This window comes from Psammomys obesus, unplaced genomic scaffold (assembly GCF_907164565.1).
Source record: "Psammomys obesus unplaced genomic scaffold, mPsaObe1.curated_primary_1811, whole genome shotgun sequence".
NCBI lineage: Eukaryota > Metazoa > Chordata > Mammalia > Rodentia > Muridae > Psammomys > Psammomys obesus.
The window spans coordinates 13,456,364-13,477,166 of NW_026590062.1; the positions used below are offsets into that span (position 1 = coordinate 13,456,364).

A 20,803-nucleotide genomic window follows, 5' to 3' on the forward strand; every position below is an offset into this window, starting at 1 on the left:
AGACCACACCAACCACAGAGTAGATGGACCACGGAGACCACACCAACCACAGAGTAGATGGACCACGGAGACCACACCAACAACAAAGGAGATGAAACATGGAGACCACGCTAACAGAGGAGATGAACCACAAAGACCATGCCAATGACAGAGCTGGCAAACCATGGAGACCACGCCAACAGAGCAGACAGACTATGGTGATGACACCAACAATAAAGCATGCGCACCATAAAGATTATGCCAATGACAGAACAAGCAAACCATGGTCATCAAGTGACTACTGTGAACTAGAATCAGCACATCACTGGCCAAACAGACAAACCCTGACCATCACACCAATGATGATGGAAGGTGAGCCATGGGCTCGCCTCAAAGTGAGGCCATCACAGCAATCACACTGATGAACAGGTGGACCACAGAGGCCATCCACACTAGCTGATGGCAACAAGATTCAAGCTCATGGCCAGCAAGATGGCCTAGTGGGTGAGGGCCACCATTACCAAGTTTGACAGCCTGCATTCTATCCCCAGGATGGCCATGGTGGAAGCAAAGAACCAATGCCCCCAAAAATGACGTAATAAAAACTTTTTTGTTTTTTTTTTTCGAGACAGGGTTTTTCCATGTAGCCCTGGACGTTCTGGAATTCCTCAACCTCAGAGATCCACCTGCCTTGCCTCCCAGTGCTGGGATTAATGGCATACACCACCACACCGGCTAAATACAATAAAAACTTTTTAACAAGTGCTCAGTTCAGGTGACTACTGACCTAATGGTCACATAAGCCCCTCAAAGTGCTGCACTGTCATCCCCCCCTACAGGTGAGGAAATCACAGCTCTGAGAACTCAGACAAACCATCCAGCTTGCAAGGCAGATCAACATGCAAATTCAGGACAACCTGGTCCTGGGAGCCATGCTCCTTCCTTCTTTTCAAGGTAGATGGAAACTTGCCAGCTGCTCTTAAGAGATGTCACTGCAAGCGCCATGATCACATGTGCCCTTGAGATGCCCGATGGCACGAGCTTGAATCACCAGAGTTCAATTTAACCGAGGTCAGATCCAGGGAAAGGACACTGAGCCAAGCAGCCTCAGTCACGTCTTCAAACACTTGCAGTGGACATGAGCATCTGTGCATACAAGTGTACATGCATTAGAGTATATGTGCATAAGTATGCATGCATACAAGCACTCTTACACTGCAGTCTCAGTGACCACCAGCTGACACGGCCCCTCCATCCCAGGGCCAACCTTGCTCTGGGATTCCATGCAGGCTTCTCAGAAGCGAAGACATCATCACTACTCCCCAATGGACCGAAGAGAGGCAGTCTCCACTCAGCCAGCACCCTCCAAGCAGACACAGGCCTCAGAACAGTAGGGACACGTACAGGCCCCACTTCAGGGACACGTACAGGCCCCACTTCAGGGACCCTTCCTGAGGATCTGGAGAGGTCCAGGACAACCAGCAGTGGGCAGCTGGCATGGTAGCCTAGATAAGAGAGGAACCCCCCAGCTGACTGCTGCTGCTGGCCAGACAAGGGAGGCCCTGAGCCGCCAGCAGCAGCAGCAGCAGCAGCAGCATCCTGCGTCATTTACAAACACAGAGCATTGCCTCCCTCAGCAGAAACACAGATCCTCCCACCATGGCCCAACCCCCAGGCCTTGACTCTAGGCAGTGTCAAGGACCCATGCTCAGGGACAAACAGGACACCAGGCTTGCAAGGAAGGTCAGCTGGAGGCCTAGGCCATCCCAGGGCTCAAATCTCTGAGAGAGGAAAGGGGCATGGGGAGAATGCTGACAGGTCCTGAACACCATCCAGCACTATAGGCCCTTGAGGCTCCCATTGCTCCCTTCAAGGCACACCTGAAGGCCAGGGAGTTCCAGGGTTTGGCCAAAGCCGTATGTCCTCCAAGGCTCATGCTACACCTTGAGCCTCAGTCTAACCCCAACAACTTCATTAACACTGTTACTCCAAGATGGCACTTACCCATCCTTGGTCCAGGTGAGGCCACTGATGTCATCGTCCTTACCAGCAACCACAACCCCAGTCAGTACTGCAAACCCACGCTGTGCCAGAAAACCATGTCACCAGGTCCGTTAAACCATATGATTCAATCAAATGTCAACCAGGGTCTGAGGCAAACGAACCATGCCTTCTGGAGCCCCAACACCAACCAGCCTGGGCTTGGGGGTCGCTGGGAGCTGTAGCCCAGCTGCCCCCACCAGGCCTAGTATCAGCCTAGAGAAGTCCCTCCCCCGCCCTGGGCTTGCTGTCGCAGGCTGCTATGAGCTCAGGAAGCCTTTCCAACTTTCCAGTGTTTACCCCTCTCTCGCTGCCAAGGCCCTGGGCAAGCCTGGGCCGGTGGCCCTCATTTCAAACCAGACAGGGCGCTGAGCCAAGCTCCGCTTCAGTGGGGAGGCAGGCTGAGCCCACGATGCCCGCACCTGGCTCTCCCAAGCCCAAGCTCTCAGGTCCCCAGGCCCTGATTCCATGCAGTCCACAGTCATGGAGAAAGCCCTTGCCCCACGTCCCAACCTACACTGTTCTACCATCCCGCCACCATGCACTAGGTGGGCGTGCTCAAGGCGGGCTCCGGAAGGGGACACAGTGTCTGTACCACACATCTCCTCCCAGGGCTGCCAGCCAGTACCCAGGGCCTCTTCTGGATTATCAACAACTTCTCCCAAGAAGATGACCTAGAGTCCCATGCACAGGAGCATGAGGCACATGTCCTCCCTGCCTGGGGCTCCCCATCCACCCAGCTGGCTGACAGTGGCCCAAAGGAACCAAGGCTACCATATCTCAAGCAGGGGTGGGCACCTTACAAGCAACTCCAGTCAGTGGTCCCTGGGCAGCACCCCTTGCCCACATCCTGCAAGTCACAGCCCTCTGGTCTGTGGTGCCATCCCCACGTCTGAGGATGTGGGCACCCCCGAGCCAGGCAACTTCTCTTACCAGTGCATGGCCAGCAACAGCCTGAGTGGGCTCCACATAACTTGCAGCAACTCTCCCACGCGGCAAGCAACGGCCAGCGGCATGCCAGCCCAGGTCAGCATACCCTGTACTCGATGCCCAACCCACAAGCATCCAGGGGCCAGCCCTTGGCCAGCGACAGGGCTATCCTCCCTATAGACCAAGCGGGCAAGGGGCGCGGCCCCACACGGTGGCCGCACCCCTTCCCGCGAGACTTGGGCTCCCACCCCAACTGGGGAGGCCCCGGTGGGGACCAGCAGCCTGCCAGACCCCTAGGCTTCTGTCCTAATGCCCCCCAAAATCGGGGCACCAGAGGTGTGTCAGGGATACCCTGCAGGGTGGTGTGACCCACTGTGGGCTGCCACCAAGACGCAGGCCCGGCTCTGCGTCCGCCACCCAGGCCTATAAACACGGAATTACATAAGTCCACTCTTGTTCCAGAGCCAAAAGTACGGAGCTGCTAGCAGCCTTGGCAGTCGGGACTAATTCCTCATCGCCATGGTAACCCTGGCGGGCTTCCAGCCACTGGGGCTCAACACTGCGAGGCCTTTTTATAGCTTTCAAGAAGCCCTCTCCCTCCTTGCTGCTGGCAGGGGGACCAGCGCCAGCCACGTCCCCTCCTTTAACCATTTCCTCCCAGCCAGCCCTGACGTCCTCCAGTCATGCCGGGCCAGATGGCCAGAGGAAAACACTCCCGTTCTTCCCGTCCTTCCGATCTTGACTAAAGGAAACAGGGCCTGGGGCTCAGGGACTGGATCATCTTGGTGACAGGCCCAGAAAAAGGCAGAGCCAAATGCATACAGAGGCCAGAGGAGATGGCCGGATGCTCAGGCAGGCGTCAGCACTGGCTGTGACTTGTTGGGTGACTCACCTCAAGGCCAACCTCCTCTGGGTGTGGGATGCGCATCTTCTCGGGCAGGCTGGCTCTGCAGCTGTGGGGCTCTGGGTAGCAGCACTGAGGTGTTGACACAGTGGCTCTCAACTTTCCTAATACTGCGATCCTTTACTACTGTTCCTCATGTTGTGGCAACCCCCAACCATAATGATTTTTCGCTGCTACTTCATAACTGTAACTTTGCCACTGTTTATGAATTGCAATGTTAGTAATTGTATTTTCCGATGATTTTAGATGACCCCTGTGAGACGGTCAGTCAAACCCCCAATGAGTGAGAACTGCTGTCTTAGCGAAAGCCTCAGGGTGGGTCTCAAATAGCTTCTACTTCCTTCCCCTGGTCCCACTGTCCAGGAATCAGGGCAACAGTGTGTTCCCAAAAGGGACCGTGCGTGATGCAAGGTTCCCCCCAGCAGAAAACCCAGGCCGTGCAGACAGCCTGTAGCTAGGCCAAATGTGGGGCCAGAATGGGAATGAGGGAAGTCTAAAACAGGAAACGATGGGCAAGGGAATGGACAAGAGGAGGAGGGGAGGAGTGGACAAGACCTCCAGCAGGTGCTTCAACTGTAGCCACACTCTTGCCATCACCCATCTCAGGATGACCAGCAATGCTGTGCCCAGCAGCTCAACCACAATGACACCAAGCAGAGCACCTGGGGCATGACCATCCCCACAGCATGACAGAAAGAGACTCCATTCATCACTGTGAGCCCAGGAGGAAGCTATGCGACCCAAAGGAAGCAGTCCCAGAAAGAGACTGTACTGGGACTTGAACCAGGATCTTGATGGTACCCACAGTGCCACAGCCAGCAAGAAGCCACCAGCCTGTTCAAGACTAAGGTAGATTAACACAGAGCAAAAGCCTGTGGCCTCTGAGAGTTATGAAGAGAACAGCAGCCATGGGGAGACCAGCAAGGAGACACCCAGGCCCTTTCAGGACAAAAGATCCTGCCATCCCTCCTGCCAGTCCTGTGATGTGCATTCCCCAAGAAGGACTATTAAAGGCTTCTGTAGATCCATAGTCCCTGGCAAAGGTGGGGTGCCTACCCACCCTGCAGCCATCTTTTACAGGTAGGGAAACTGAGGCACTAAACAATGGAACAACTAAAGATCATCTTTTCAGCCAAGATGCAAGCCACTGTTCATCTGTCCCTATCTCTCACTGTGACACAACTTGACTGAAAGGCAGAACTGGGCCATAATCACACTACCCAAACGCCACCAGGAAACTTTGCCATTAGCTAGGCCAGGGGTGTCCCCCACATTTTCTGCCCTGCATCTATTCTGGCACGACCAGGAGAACCTTGCCTTCTACAAGGCTAACCCTGAATCCCCCAAGTGCAGTTTCACAGCCCGCTGGGTCCGGTCACAGTGAGGGCAGGCTCATCATCAGGGCAGGCTCATCATCCGGCCACGCTCCTCTCCGCAGTCATGCCTGCCACTCTGTCTTCTCATAGGATACCAGGCAGCTCAGCATTTGTTAAGTGACTCAGTGATGACAATGTATCAGCAAAAAACAGAAGCAGCTACAGGCAGAACCTTCCAGACAGCATTAATCCTCAAAACCAAGCTCAGGGTGAAGCAGCATGTGGTCTTCTGGGCCGGCGGCACCACCAGCCAACATCTACAACTCGCCATTCCCAGCAAGCTGGCTTCTGAGGGCAGCTCCACGTGGTAGGAAAAGTTGGCAGAGGTGGTCGGGTCCAGGTTACAGGCCAAGATTCAAGTCAATAGGAATCAGAGAGGGGACTGGACACAGGGCAACTGCCTGTGGCTTGTGACAGGGCCAGCCAAGAGCCACAGTGGGGAGATCTGGACCCCAGAAGAGCATAGCCAGTTCAACATACTGCTTACTCCCCAAGCAAGCTGCTTCCTGGCCAGACGGGGGGGGGGGGGGGGGGGGGGGCAAGAAACTCACCTCTTCCACCGCCTCTCCGAAAGCCTGGGCCCCACCCAGTGCACAGTGGCCATACTAGCCTCAGTTTCCCCATCCACAAAGACATTCTAAGACATTCTATGGCTACACTGCCACACAGTGAAGTATAACCACACAGTGGAAAGAAATGATGATCAGACACTGTAGCATGCAGGGACCTCGGAGAAGAGAGCCCCAAAGCCACACAACAGGAAACAAAACACACAAAAAGGCCCCACCTGAGACTCTATACAGGGACAGGCTAGCCACACAGCCTGGGGTTGGAGGCAATGGCAATGAGCCCCGGGGGGGAGGGGGGGGCACAAGGGGACAAACAATCCATAACTAGACAGAGGTGGCCAAGGCACAATTCTGAGTGTCCAAAACTGACAAAGTGGTCACCCACTGAAAATGTGTCATCACTAGGTGTAGTAGTGCATATGCTGTAATCCCAGCTAAAGCAGGAAAAACTAAGGCAGGAGGATACCGCAAGTCTGAGGCCAGCCTAGGATACAGTGGGTTGTGTTTAAGGGCAGCCTGGGACACAAAATTAGACTCAAAGGAGGAAAAAAAAAAAAAAAAAAAAATCAAAGGTTAGTATCACCCGACATGCTGGCAACCACAATCTCAGCACTTGGGGAGGCTGAGGCAGGAGGACTGTTTTGAGTTCAGGCCAATCTCAACTACGTAGTTAAGTTCCAGGCCAATTTAAGATACACAGTAAAATCTAGTCTTAAAACAACGAATCTCAAGAATCTCATGAATCCACCTGAACAAAAACCAAGTAACAGAGGTATAGAGAACCACACACCAAAGCAAGGCCCTACACGATCCCCAACCCACCCCCAAGACTCCTGGGCCTCAGGCCTGGAGCTGTCAGACATTCAAGAAACATGTATTGGGCCCGTACTGTGTGCGTGGAGCATTGTGCACACGGCAACAGTCACACTCAAACATCCATGAGGCTAAAATAAAAAACCCACATGTGCGCTCACCCCTGTGGCTACAGTGACAGGTGACTGGCCACTGAGGGGCTTCTCAATGTGAGCTAAAGAAGTCCAGAAATCCAAAGTTAGGGTGTGTACGGCCACGTTCCTTCCTAAGGTGTATAAAGGGCCCTCACACCCCTCAGTCCCCATGTCCCTCAGCTGAAGGGGATCAGCCACCTATGCCTCCAGATCAGAGGCTCCAGGGAATTCCAGGGAATTTGGGGGCATTCACCACTGTTTCTGTGTCCATCTTGAATCAGATGGTCCACCAAGACCACAATGATCACATCTCATGACCCACACATAATCCAGGCTTTCAGTGGGCTATGCTATGGCCTTGGCTCCCTACCCTACCCCCAATCCAGAGCTGGGCCCACGGGAGCCAGCAGGGGCACCACTACTGAGCCAAATATAAGCCACAGGCCCACTTTACTGGCTGCTGCCTGCCAGAGGCCGCGAGACAGACCATAGAGACCAAAGCCCTTCCAAAGAGGCATGAGGCAGCCAGCTCTGCCCTAAGAGGAAAAGGTAGCCTCGTGCCCGACCCCTGGCTCCAGGCACAGAAAACTCGGCCCACTGGCCACATAGCACACAGCAGGACCAAGGCTGTGGTACACTACTCTATGCCCAAAGGGCCCACCCCCTCCAGCAGTGCTACTAACTGCATAGGCCTCCCCCAGCAAGAGTCACAGCCAAAGCCACAGAAGGCAGTAGCCACTGCCCAGTGCCCTGAAAACCCACTCCAAGGCAGCAGTAACAGAGAGATGAGGAACCCAACACTCCCAAAGGACTTGACCAGGCAAGGACATCACATCCCGAAAATGCCAGGTACCGATTTAATCTACACAAACTCCATGGGGCTATCCCCATGATCCCACAGATATTCCTAAAGGCACAGCTATCCCACAGATGTAGAAACTGAGTCAGTGAGCAAAATGATGGACCTACCCCTGGAGCAAAAAATGGCGAGTTCAGTCGCTAACCACTGGATACTGTCCTTTGGTGATCCCCCCATACCCCAGGCACCTGAAGGATCATTCCAGAAGGAAAGATTGCAGCCATGGTTCCTCACTTTCTCAAACAGCATTTGCAGAGGTATCAGGCATGACTTCCCCAAACTTGGAACTTTCTGGAACATTCCATGAGACAATTTGCCCAGATTACGAGGGCCGGGGGTGGGGGGAGGTTGTACTTTGAGATAAGTCACAGGCCATTAAAAAAAAATGGTGACAGCTGGTTACGCCAAGTACAAAGGCTCTGGCCCACAGAGCTGTAGTTTTCTGACTTAAGAAACTTCAAGTCAACACCACAGTCAAGGTTTCTCTGCTCAGTGTCTGGCACAGTGCTCAGCCCCAGTCTCCAGTCTGGGCTCACTCCCTTCCTTCCTAAGTCTGGGACACCCCGAAGCACTACCACCACCTTTTAGTCACCTCTCTGCAGGGGAAGAAAGGTGTTAAAGAATTCATTGGGGAGAAAACAAGCAAAAGAGCGGCACCTCCCAGGTTCTGGGTGCTTCTCCTTCCCCCGAGGCAGCAGGAGTGGGCTGGTGGTAGGAACAAGCACCACAGAAACAACGCTGAGACAGAGGCAGCTCCCCAAGGCGATGTCTGTACTCCTGGACCCAGCTGTGCCTGAACACGTCCTCTTCTGAGGGGGCCAGCCACTCTAATCACCCATCAGTCAGTTCCCTCTAGGATCTAACGTGACCCCAGTGCACCTGCCCCTGACCTCAGCAGCCCTTACTGCCCCTAACCACTTGGGTTCAGGCCTCACCTCACATTTCCTGATCCTCATCAGCTTCCAAGGCATTTAACTTGGGAATCTGATATTCCCTCAGGGCACTCACAGTGCCTACCTTGCCCAACACTCTGCTCTGACCAGAGTCCAGAACATTCCCATGTTCAAATACAAATGAATTCCTAAAGTAAGGGGAAAAAGCAAGTGACAAACCCAGATGTTGGTTCCCTGTATGTGAAAGGCAGCCCAACCCCACATGGCTGAGTGGCCATGTCCTTCCCTGTCCTGCCCTGTCGTCATTTTGTCAAAGGATGTCACCCCAACACCATGCCTCCACCCCTCTGTCCCATCCCCACACCCAGCTCTGCTACTACACCAAGAAGCTGAAGGTGATCAAAAGGGCTCAGGTGGTGCACGCCTGTGATCCCAGTGCTCAGGGAGGCAGAGGCAGGCGGATCTCTGTGAGTTCGAAGCCAGTATGGTCTACAAAGTGAGTCCAAGACAACCGAGGCTACACAGAGAAACCCTGTCTTGAAAAATTAAAGAAAAACAAACAAACAAAGAATCCCAAATGCCCAGCCTGGCATGGAAACCCACTCCATTGCTGCCTCCCCAGCCTCTGTCTCTGTAGACTGGGCCCAGTGATGACTACCAGAGGGAGGAGACACAAGCTGGCTTTGTCCTTAGTGGGATGCAAGGTCACCCACAGCTTGAAATAACTTCACTGTGGATCAAGGCCATCATGCTCAATGACAGGATTGCTCCCGCTCCCACTCAAGGCAGGGCAAGTACCCAAGATGCCCCACGTAGGATAACCTAGGGCCAGGAAGGACCCAGGTCTGAGAGCCAAGCAGCTTCGGACGGATGAGGTGCTAAACCTCTCTGTTCCTGTGTCTCTTCATGCATAAAGAGGGGAGGATGATAGCACTCGAGAGGGTTTGGAGGTTAAATAAACTATCATTAAGAGCACTGTGGGTGCTATTATAAACCCTGCTGCTATTATCATCCCTGTCATTGTCACTGCTCACTTCAGAACTGGAGTCAGCTTACAAAGCCCTACCAAGAGATAAAGCCAAAGCTGACCCTGGCTAACCCAGCACAGAATCATGTGGGGGCCCCACCCATCCACCCATCCACCCATCCACCCAACCACCCAACCACCCAACCACCCAACCACCAGGCCCACAAAGGCCCCAAAACAGAACCTCTTCTGCCAGCTGGGGTAACGACCACTGTTAGATAAAGGAGACACATGTCGGAGCCGAAGATTAAAAACAAGTACAATTATCGGGCAGGCATCCATCCGTAATTACGACTCTGATGTAATTAGGCACCCCACTAACTTCATTACTTATTTATTTACGGGATTGCTTATTTGATTTACGGGCCTTCTTCCCCTGAAAAGTCGTCTTAGCTGACACCCCCTCAGGCAAGGAAGGGGGGGTTGCAAAGAGCAGGAGCCTCTCTCCTGACACCACCCCCATTCCTGGGCTTCTGAACATCAGGCCCCTGCCTTGCCCCACAACGGCTCCCCGGAACTCTGATTTTGCTCAAGATGGCAAGCTAGATCAGAGCAGACCCTTGGCAGACCACAGCTTGACATTCTCTTCACAGTACTGGGTGCCAAAGGACAGGGCTTAACCCGGAGGTCCGGGCGCTCCTCCACACCCTTGGCGCTGAAGCAAAGGAAACCCCAGGAGGGAAAGCTTGAGTTCTGGCCCTGCCTGGCCATCAATTCTTGGCACGACCCTCTAGCTCAGCAAACGCATCCATATAACACATGGAGCCGGAACTTCCTGACACAGAGGAGAAAGTAGGAAAGCCGCAGTTCTGAGTGTCAACTCTCCTCCTGAGGGAGAAATTATCTGGCCTCTGTGTGCCTCAGTTTCCTCTCTGTTAACTGGGAATGTTAGCACAGCCACCACTTGGTAACCCTAAAAGCCCAGATGCCACTATTCAACAACACACTATGGTCCTGGCCCACGCAGTAAGACAAGAAAAAGTAGGAAATTGCCTGACATGACAGAGCCAGCAATGGCAGATGTGTGATCATCTCACCCATCCAAGATTTCCACCATCCACCAGGTGGCCAAACGCAGAATCCAAACCAGCCAATATTGAAGTGTAATCGAAAATGTGACAGAACCTGCTCAGGCGGCCAATGCGTAGACCGACAGTGTCAAGTGCAGGCATGGAAGCAGGGCACCTGCCATCACCACAGCCTGCTGGTGGGAATGCAAAGTGAGACAGCACTTCAGCCAACAACCCTCTGGCTTCTCCATACTTATCACGCACTAGCAACCCACTCCTAGAAGTGTATCCAGGAGAAATAAAAATGTGTTCATGGAGACTCAAGCAGAAATGGTCCAGAGGAACTTTAGAGCCACAGCTAGGGAGGACCAGATCAGCAAGTTGTCAAACATCGCATAATGGAGCCATCCTTGGTAGGAAGGAAAAATGAGCCAGTGGTACGAGAAATGACAATCCCCACTTCATTTCCCAACTTCCATGTGAGGGCTCTGGGTTCTTCTAATGTAAGAGCACTAGGTAGGATTGATCAGGCTCAAAGTCCCATTTGTGCCTTTCTCACTAAGTCATTTATATCAAATCACTTTAGTTTCTGTCCCTCAGTTTCTCCATCTACAAAAGCAAGGTTATAAAAAACAGAAAATGGAGCCAAGGAGCTTTTGGCGAAGCCTGACTACCTGAGTTCGATCCTGGAACCCACATGGTAGAAAAAGAAAACTGACTCCCACTAGCTGTCCTCTGGTCTCCTCTTAAAAGACCATGTCAAACATATGCACACACATGCCTGAACACACACGCACAGGTTAAATGTCAAAGTGTTTTGAAGCCCTAAAATGAACGAAGGCAGAAGCACTGGCTGCAGATCCTGGTATACAGCAGGAGCCTTATTACTGCTGCTGCAAAATAATTAATGGGCAAAGCCCAGTGTATGGGGGCACATGCTGGGAGTCTTCTAACCCTGGCAAAGGCAACAGGCAGGACTTAGCTCAGTAGCTGCCTCCAGGTCCCCCAGGATCAGGCCAGGAATCTGACTGATGATGGTTGGCTAGGGCAGGACAAGGGTCTGACTCCACGGGAGCCCTCTCCTCTCAGGAGACAAGAAACAGTGAGGCCTGTTAGAAAGGCTCCCCAGTCACCCCGAGGGTCATTTCAGGCCAGTGCCAGTCCTGGAGAACATGTGAGGGAGGTGGGCAACTGGGGTACTGACATAGCCACACTCACTGAGCACAAGGTCAGACAAGAGTCACCCTGAAGACAGAGAGGACAGACAGAAACAGGACAGACAGAGGGAGAAGCTGCAGGGGTTGGGCCAATTCTGCCGCCTCCCAAGGGCCTACTGCAGGCCTACCAGGCTGGCCCCTGCGACCCAGTGAGCAAAGGAGAGGCGTGCATAGAGCAAGCAGGAGGGGGTCCCCCGGGCCCGATTAGCAGGGCAGCTGCAGGCAGGCGGCTCAGCTGTCAGACTCCACCATCACAGGCACCATTAATTGCTGTCATTTGAGGGTGGCCCTGGGGGAAGAAGGAAAAAGGAGGGGAGGGCAGAGAAGGAGGGAGAGCAGGGAAGGAAGGCAGGAGCCTGGTCAGGGTTCAGCACCCCAGCTGGGAAGGAGCCAGAGGATGGAGGATACTGACCCTCCATGAGGGAAGGGAGGGGGAGTCCTGTGCTCCCTGGCCATGATATCCACAGCCAGGGCTTGAGGACCAAACCAGTCCCGGTACCTAGATGAGATAACCCAGAATGTGAGCCAACTGCCACCCCCATGATCTGCCCACTGAGCCCTGGACACTTCTCTGCCTGCCCTAACTGTACTCCTGACTGTTCTGGTCCCCCTACCAACCTCTCCCCCGTCCCATCATGCCTGGACTCAGGTAAACCCCCTCTCCTGCCCAAGCCTATAACACCAGTGGCCCTCCTGTAGAAAACGCTAGAGGCCCCACTTCCCACGGCAAGCTCAGAACAGGGGTTGGGTACACCGCAGAACCCCCAGGTCCTCAGCAGTGCAGTGTGGGGACCTCATGTCACCTCCCAGGCTTACTGCCCCCATCTGTAATGTGGGGACAGTGACATGGCACTTTTGGTGTGCTCTGGGGATCAGATACGGTCATTCCACAAAGTGATCAGCAGGGACCTGAGGGTGTGTGCAGGTGGTGGCTGGCTTAGTATCCAGACTTCTGTTCCCTCTCCCTCACCAGACTGTGCCAAGAAACAAGGGTCTCCAAAAGGCCTCATGGCCCTCTGCTCACTGGGGATGGGGCTCAGGACATCCCTTGGCTGATCCTGTAGTTCCCAGACAGCCTTGTCTTGGCTGAGGAGCCGCCTGGGTCCCTGGCTCCCCGCCCTCCCCCTCTGTCTGCTTCCCTCCTCCCACAGGCATGATGGATCGCCCCAGTGGAGGAAGCTAAGTGCTTGCAGACAAAAAGCCCTTTTATCGTCCTCGGGTGGGCCACTGGCGTGACAGGCAGATAAGTCAGGCTGAGGTGGCTCCCCATTAGGCAAGATGCGGATGGATGGAGAGTGGGGGGGTAACCAGGCCGTTCTTTCCACTCTCAAAGACCCGGTGGACAGCCCCACCCCCACAGACTCATGCCCACCCCCTTCCCGCCTCAGAGGAAACCACAGCCCATGGCTGCAGAAGTGGCTCCACTGGTCGAGTGCTTGCCTGGCATGCAGTGTTTGAGGCTCGGTAGCACCCAGACCAGGGGCCGTGGCACACACACCTAATTGCACACAGACAGTGGAATCAAAAGAACCAGAAGCTCACAGCTTGCATAGGCTGAGAGAAGAGACGAGCCACAGCCCTTCTCAACAGGACCTGGGTGAGGGGAAGACTCCTCCCCTCCTGACTACTGGGGTGCCGCAAAGGACTCAAGACAAAGAGAAAGACTCCCAGCCAGACAACCCGCAAGTAAGGCAGAGTCCTGCCAGCCAGGCAGCCCCTGAAGACTGTACCAGGACCTCTGCAGGGCTTGTGTGTGCCCTCTGCCTGGACACCCTCCCCCAGATACCTACCTTCCTCTTCTCAGGCCTCAATCAAACACCATCCTTTTTTATGTGTATAGGTATTTCCCTGCATGTATGTCTGTATACCACATGTGTGACTGTGTGTGGAGGCCAGAAGAGGGAGTTAGATCCCCTGGAACCAGAGCTAGAGATAGTGTGAGCTGTCACATGGGTCTAGAAAACAAACCTGGCCAGGTCCTCTAGAACACCCAATGTTCTTAACCACTGAGCCATCTCTCCAGCCTCAAATTCCATTTGCTTAAGATTCCACATGACACTGCACCCCATCCCACACATCCACCCCTAAATCTTCTTGGCTGGGCTCGTTCTTCCCCCAACTGCACCTCACATCTGGCTTGCTACCTGCTAGCTGTGTGCAGACAGAACACTTGTTCGGCTCGTTAGCATGCTATCTCAGTCACCCGCTGCATGACCTACATACACACAGAAGATGCTTCAGAAAGATGGAAGAGTTCAAGGAGCCAGGCCCTGCCATCCCAGAGGCAGGAGGAGCTCAAGCTCAAAGCCTGCCTGGTCTACGAAGTGTGTTCAAGGCCATCCAGGGCAACCTAGTGAGACCCAAAAGAAAAGAGAGCTGGAGGCATGGCTCAATGGTTAGTGCTTGTCTAGCATGTGCGAGGCCTAGGTTCCATCCCCACTACCACACACACACACACACAAAGAAAAAAAAAACAAATAATCCATCAATGAATAAAGAACAAACTCTCCCAACATCAGCCAGTGGGAAAAGTGGGGGCTCACAGTGCCCAGCTGCCCTGCCTAGGAAACCCTGAGGTACCAAGCACCGTTCTACTCTGCTCCCACCTGCCAGCTCCCCAACACACCACACCAGTTTACACCAGAGGATCCAGGCAGCATGGATCCCTGCACACCCCAGGCGGCAAATGGAAATAAAAATGAGCCTACCAGAAACTTCCACCAGGAGGCTGTGTCCTCAAAGACTCGAGGGAGCTGTAGGAGAAAATAAGGATCTTGTCACTAAACATCACAGCTTCCCATGTGGACACCACGGATTTCCCACAGTGATGCCATGAGGGAGGTACCTCAACTCCCGACAGAGAAGGAGACTGAGGACCAGACAACCCGGGTTTCACTCCTGCAACCCCACAGCTCCTGCTTTAGGAAGACACAGAGCAGAGCTCCCAATCCCACTGTTTGGTTCCAAGAAGCCCATATCCCAACAGGGAACACCCTGCAAGACCATCATGGCCATGACCCTATCCCAGCGCCTCCCCCAGGACCCCAAGAACAAGCAAGCTGGCACCTGGCAGGCACTTACATTTACCATCTACATCCCCAAACCCCTAACTGAGCAGTGCCTGATAACACAAGCATGTCACCCCAAGCGCACAGGAGGCAACACATGAGTGAACACACAGAGTTCAAGGTCAGCCTGAGCAACTAAGCGAAACCTTGTCCAAAAGTAAAATGTCAAGAGAGGGGTTGGAGGAGTGTGGCTGGGTGGTAGAACCCCTGCCCAGCCTGCATAGGGCCTTAGGTTCAATCCCCAGTGCTGCCAGATCAAAATAAACAAAATTCCTTAACCAAATCATCATACAAAGACCGAGGCAATAGAGAGTCTGGGTCTGAAACACGGCATAGGTACTCTAACGCCCCAAAAAGGGACAATGGCTGATGGATGGCACAGGGCAATACTCCCAGAGTACAGATTAAGCCTGGAGCTACTGCCTACCAGGATGAATGAAATTAGACAACATCAAGTGTTGACAAAAACGGGAAACAGCTGGAGCTCACAGGCCCTGCGGCTGCAAACATGATGGAATCCCTACAGAGCCAAGCAAGTGTCTGCTTCATGACCTGGACCCACAGGCTCAGGCCTTTTAGTTTTGGAGACAAGGTCTTAGACAAGCCTGGAGCTCACGATCCCCCGGCCTCAGCCTCCAGGAATACTAGAGCTACAACCCTGAAACCTCCATTCAGCATTCTTCACTGTACAGCAAAAGGATGAGCAGGAACAACATGAGGTGGATCACACACCACACAGTCCAAAGAGCACTGACAATTGTGGCGGGTCTAGCATCCTGACCCCAGTCCTCCCTCAGAAACAAACTGGCCCCCAAAGTCATCTCCAAGATTCCTCCCAACACACCAACGCCTCCGCTTCAAGAGGAGCTTGGAGACCCCTGTTCCCAAGCCATGTTAGAACCCCAAAGATAAGAGGCCAGTGAAGAAGAGGGAGGTGCAACATGCTTAGGCTCTAGAGCAAGCACCCCAGGTGCTCAGCTGTGCAATTTGAAAGCCAGGAACTTCCCCTCTCGGTGCCTTAATGTCACGCCTCTGAAACCTGCAGTGGTAGAAACATCACAGCCTCACAGGCATGCTGGAACTGAGCGTGTAAGGAGGCAGGATGCACTCACTGCGTGCTCCTATGAATGCTGGCTGGCATTGCTGACTCAATCCAGGGCTGGCAGCCCAGCTCCAGCCCTGCACTCCCACACTGCCTGCCCTGGCAGGCCCCTTAAACTCCAGGCTTGAAGGGGCAGCTGCAGGCGACTCACAGGGGACCATCCAGTCGCTTCTTTCTGCCCTGTGTCCTCTTTAAGCCTTTGTTTGCTGTGATGCCCCGGGGCTTGGCACCGGGTCCTGCCATCTGCAACAGCTCCAGAGACAGGCCCTGTGGGAAGCTGGAATGGTGAGGACGGGCATGGCTCCCGGAAGCTTCGGCGGCCAGCCACCTGCAGCCTGTCTGTAATGGGCCAGGCAGCACCCTCTTTCCCTAGCAATAGGAGGACTGGCCCCTACCCTCGGAGGTCAGCTGGGAAATGGGGCCATCCCCTCCAGGCCCCCGCTGTCTGTGACCCCTCAATTCAGGGCCTGAGGAGTTTACAAGATCTGTGTGGAGCAGCTGTGAAAAACAGCTTTAGAGTCCAAGGGAGGGAGGCCCCATTTAGGGAGCCTAGCAGGACTGCTAAGAGAAGCGACTGCCATGCTGGCAGGAACTGGCAAGAACACAGACAGGAGACACAGCTAGGATCCCGTGCACGGCCTGGACAGGGCAGGAATGGCCGCCCATGCATGGACATCAGGTCGGATTCAGCCTGAGCAGCAAGGCCTTCAGCCAGGTCTTGGCTGAGAAGGCACAAGGTCCCATGCTGCTTTGAAGAACAGAGCGGAGGTGGTGGGAACCCCACAAGGTGAAGTGGCAAGCCAGGGAATGCCACAAAGCAGACAGTGAGTGGGTGATCAGGGAGGGCAGCCTGAACAGGAGGCCAGCTCACATGGCCTCCACTGAGCTGATAAGGGCTAGACCAGCTCCGCCCACAGTGGGATGTGAACAGGCCTGTGGACAGCTCAGATGGAGGACAAAGGGGTGGCCTGGCGTCACCAGCCCCTCATTTAGTACCTGAGGTAGCCGTCCCAGCTTCTCAGGCAGGAGGCTGAGGCTGGAGCCCGGAGACCACTCCCCCAGCTACAGCAGAGCCTGGGCCAGAGCTGTTGGAGCACCAGAACAAATGGGCACAGCTCATACACAGACCTTGTCCTACTTTTTACTGTCAACTTGACACAACCTAGAGTCACCTACAAGAAGGAGCCTCAAGTGAAGAATGGCTTCTATCAGATTGGCCAGTGGCCATTTCTGTGAGAGAGTGCCCTGACTCCTGAAGATGTGGGTGGGCCCAGCACGCTGTGGGTGGCACCATCCTGAAGCAGGTGAGCCTGGACAACATAAGAAGGCTAGCCGAGCATGAGCCAGTAAGCAGCATTTCTCATGGTTTCTGCTTTAGTTCCTAGCCTGACTTCCCTCTAGGATAGGAAATAAATTCTTCCCTCCCCAAGCTGCTTTCGGTCAAAGTGCATTATCACAGCAACAGAGATCAAAAGAATAACAAGCAATATAAATGTGTGCATGAGGAAGCGCGCGCGCACACACGCACACCCCACACCACACCCCAGACAGTCAGCAGCTGGGTTCCCATGTGCAGTACTGTCAGCAGGAGTCCTCACCTCCTGCCACAGGGAGCACACTCCTGCCACAGGGCCCACTCCCTGGGTTCCCAGCTCACCTGCACACTCAGCAGGCCTCCGCCACTCTCCCCTGCTCTAACTCATTTCCTCCACTGTTGGTAATGTCACACCCAGTGTTGGCCTGTGTGGCTTGCAGCCACTCCTCTCCAGAGGCACTCTGCTCACAAGCACACACAGCATGCCCGCACACTCCTCTCCATCCTGCCCCTCCCATCCCCTGTGCACACTTGGCATGCTGTCTCTGCACATCCATGTCTGCACATCTGCCGATCCTCTCACCCAGTGCTCCCCATCAAGTGGCCCCCAGTAGCCCTCTCTCAGACACACTAAGTATGGGGCACCCCTCCTTCCCTGCCAACATCCAGCTTTCCCCTCCAACAGCTGGAGGAAGTTCCAAGGGCTCCTCCCGCACCCTGGGGCTTAGAAGTCAGTTCCCAGCAAGGCAGCTGGGGGAGGGGACACTTTCCAAGGCACCTCTCCCAGGCCTCAGGCAGAGCTGGCCTCAAAGTGAGGCCCAAGGCTCCATCTCCAACCCTCTCCCACATCCCAGGCACCAGCTCCTCATCTGGGAAGCCACCTGACTGTTCCCCTGCCCAGCTCAGAAACACAGCAACAGGAGACTGTCTTTCAGCACAATGGGACAGCCAAGGGTGACTGAGCCACTCCTCTAGGCCAGGAAAGATGTGGCCATAAACAGAGAAATAGGACAGACCCAAGACAGACATGACACAGCCACACACCCCACACACCCATATGCCCCACGGGGCACCGAAGAAAGCAGTTCCAGGGAACCTGCCATGGACTGGGGGGCAGGGGGCAGCAGAAGGCAGTCAGGTGCTCAAGATCAAGGAAGAAACAGAGTGCAAAGCCCAAGACAGGAACTTCTGCAGGGCTTGGAAAGGGCACGGCTAAAGGAGGGGACAAGGGGCACTGACCTGCTCTCACATTTAGGGGTTACAGGGCCAGCCTGTAGACCCAGGGCAGTCTCTGAACTTCAGGCACTGCCCCTCCCAGGCCCTATCTAACTCCCTCCCACAGGAAGAGCTAAACACTCTGGACCTAAGCCATGAGCCTGCTGCAGACAGAAGCAAGGCCCAGCTCTGTGATCCTCAAGGCTCCAGCTCCTATGCCTCCCAAGCTCCTGTGCCGCTGGACAGATGACAGAAACCCTACGGGTGATGATCCAAGGAGGTGTTCCACACAGATGCCCATTACCTGCCAGCCTCTTCCTGGCCAGCAGTTATACCCTCCATGGGAGAGATGGTGCTCGGTCCCCAGATAAAAGGACAAGTGTGGACGGGTAGAGAACCTGGGGCCCAATCACAAGCAAGGCCGGGACCCTGCCCTGCAGCCCACACTCCAACCCAGACCGACATCATTGCCCTGGTGCCTGAAGCAAGGCTCACAGCACCTAGTTCCCACTCAGGACCCTCAGCTTCTATAGAGGACCCCAGCAGGTGCTTGGAGACACCGTTCACACAGAGCCCATCTTCCCCTAGATGAAATCACACACCCACACCCATACCCCCCACACACACACACACCCATACAAGAGCTATAGCCAAGAGGCCCAACTGTAAGAACACCAAGAGAGGCAACGTCCTAGAGAAGCCCTAAACTAGACACAGATTTGGCCCAGGCCTCAACATGCACATGACCTACACACCCCCACTTCCCACCCCACCCCACCCCAACCCCATGGCACTCTATATACACTGCAGTTTGAGGACTTGGACCGATACAGCCCATCTGTCTAAAGCTGGGGCGGCTAGATTCCCCAAGGCTCTGTGGGACCTGGGGGATCCCCCACCCTCCCAGGATATCCCTGGCTGGGCACATCTTTCCACACCAGGTAAACAGGAAGCCTACCCTGTCCCCCAGAGGCCTGTGTCACTGTGGGAGCCAGCAGCTGAGACAGCCAAGCAAAGGAGGCCGCTCCACCGCCCTTCCATTTAGAAGCCACGGGGATATTTTATTTTCCTTCTCAAGTGACAGCTGAGACGCCCGCCCTCCGCGGCTCTCCTTGAAGCTGCAGAGAAGCAATCACAGGGAGGCCACCAAGGTCTCAGCTCCAGCAGCTTGCCGGCCAGGGCCACGGCAGGAGGCGGATAGCAGCAGCCTCACCCCTGAATCCCTCCCACGAGCAGGGCAGGGGCTGTGAAACCAAGGCCAAGAGGGCCAGCAGCATGGGGGCGGGATGAGGGGGAGGGATACCACATGACAGGGCCTTGATGACAGAGTGAGGGGACACAGGCTACAACCAAGAGGATCATAAGGTCGGGAGAGAAATGAAAAAGCAGACCTGCCCACTATCACGAGAACACACAGGCCCCAAGTGCATCTGCCCGGGTCCCCAAGACACCAGGCCTCTTCAGTTAGGGTACAATGACAAACGGGAACTGCGGCCGCCAGAACAATAACCACAGCCACCAAGCTGTACCAGCTACTGTAATGTCTCCTCAACCCTGCGAGAAAGGTGCCAGCCATCTTGAGGCCACCTCTTGAATGGATACAACCCCTTAGTCCCAGAACCACAGGGTCAGGGAGATTTGGGGAGGGGGGAGGTCCTCTATCCTCAGGACTTACTGGCCTGATCCTCTACCCAGGCTACCAGCCCTCCACTCACACCCGTGGCCCGGGAATCAGCTTCTCAGAGCAGCCATCTAGCTTCTCACCCGGGGTAGGGGTGAGGGATGAGGGGGTAGGGAAGGGGGCCACCTACAAAAGGCAGAACCAGAGGGAGCAATTAGAGGCCAAGGCCAGGAAGAAGGCGCATCGACCGCCTTCCCAGGGAAGGGGCCTCTCTGTGGTCAGAGGCAGTCTGGCTCACAGCCAAGCACAGGCCAGGCCAGGACAAACCAGGCCGGGAGCCCACAGAGGCCCAGGCAACCCGAGACGCCATCTGCTATCCACCTGTCCATCAGCAGTCACCCACATGGACCCAGCCCCATGCAAACCTTCACTCCCAACAAGTACCACTTGGGCCAGTAGTCGTAGTTGTTTTTTTTTTTTTTTGTTTTTCAGCAGCTAGGGGTGGAACCCAGACCCCCATGCATGTCGGGCAAGCACCCAACCACTAAGCTACTATATCCTGCAGCAACAAATCTCCCCCCCTTTCCCGAGTGGGGAATGGCAGGAAATGGAGGGTTAAGGCCCCATGGAGAGGACTTCACACACACCCCCGATAGCTGTCTCCATACATCCCTGGCGTGGGGAACGAGTGGAATGGATAGGGAATGCTACCCTTGGGGCTCATCTGCAGA

At 54.7% G+C, this 20,803-nt stretch overlaps 1 protein-coding gene across 22 annotated transcripts in view; it reads right to left on the reverse strand.

Moving 5' to 3' along the window:
* The window catches only part of Ncor2 (nuclear receptor corepressor 2), a 160,137-nt gene that overhangs the window by 120,758 nt on the left and 18,576 nt on the right, over positions 1-20,803 (reverse strand). For 21 of the 22 annotated variants that reach the window (XM_055606476.1, XM_055606493.1, XM_055606487.1 and 18 more), the window contains exon 2: positions 14,460-14,504. The exons of the other annotated variant lie outside the window; for it this stretch is intronic. The gene's annotated coding sequence lies outside the window, so the exon portion shown is untranslated. The remainder of the gene's footprint in view (positions 1-14,459; positions 14,505-20,803) is intronic. 22 annotated transcript variants of the gene reach the window in all.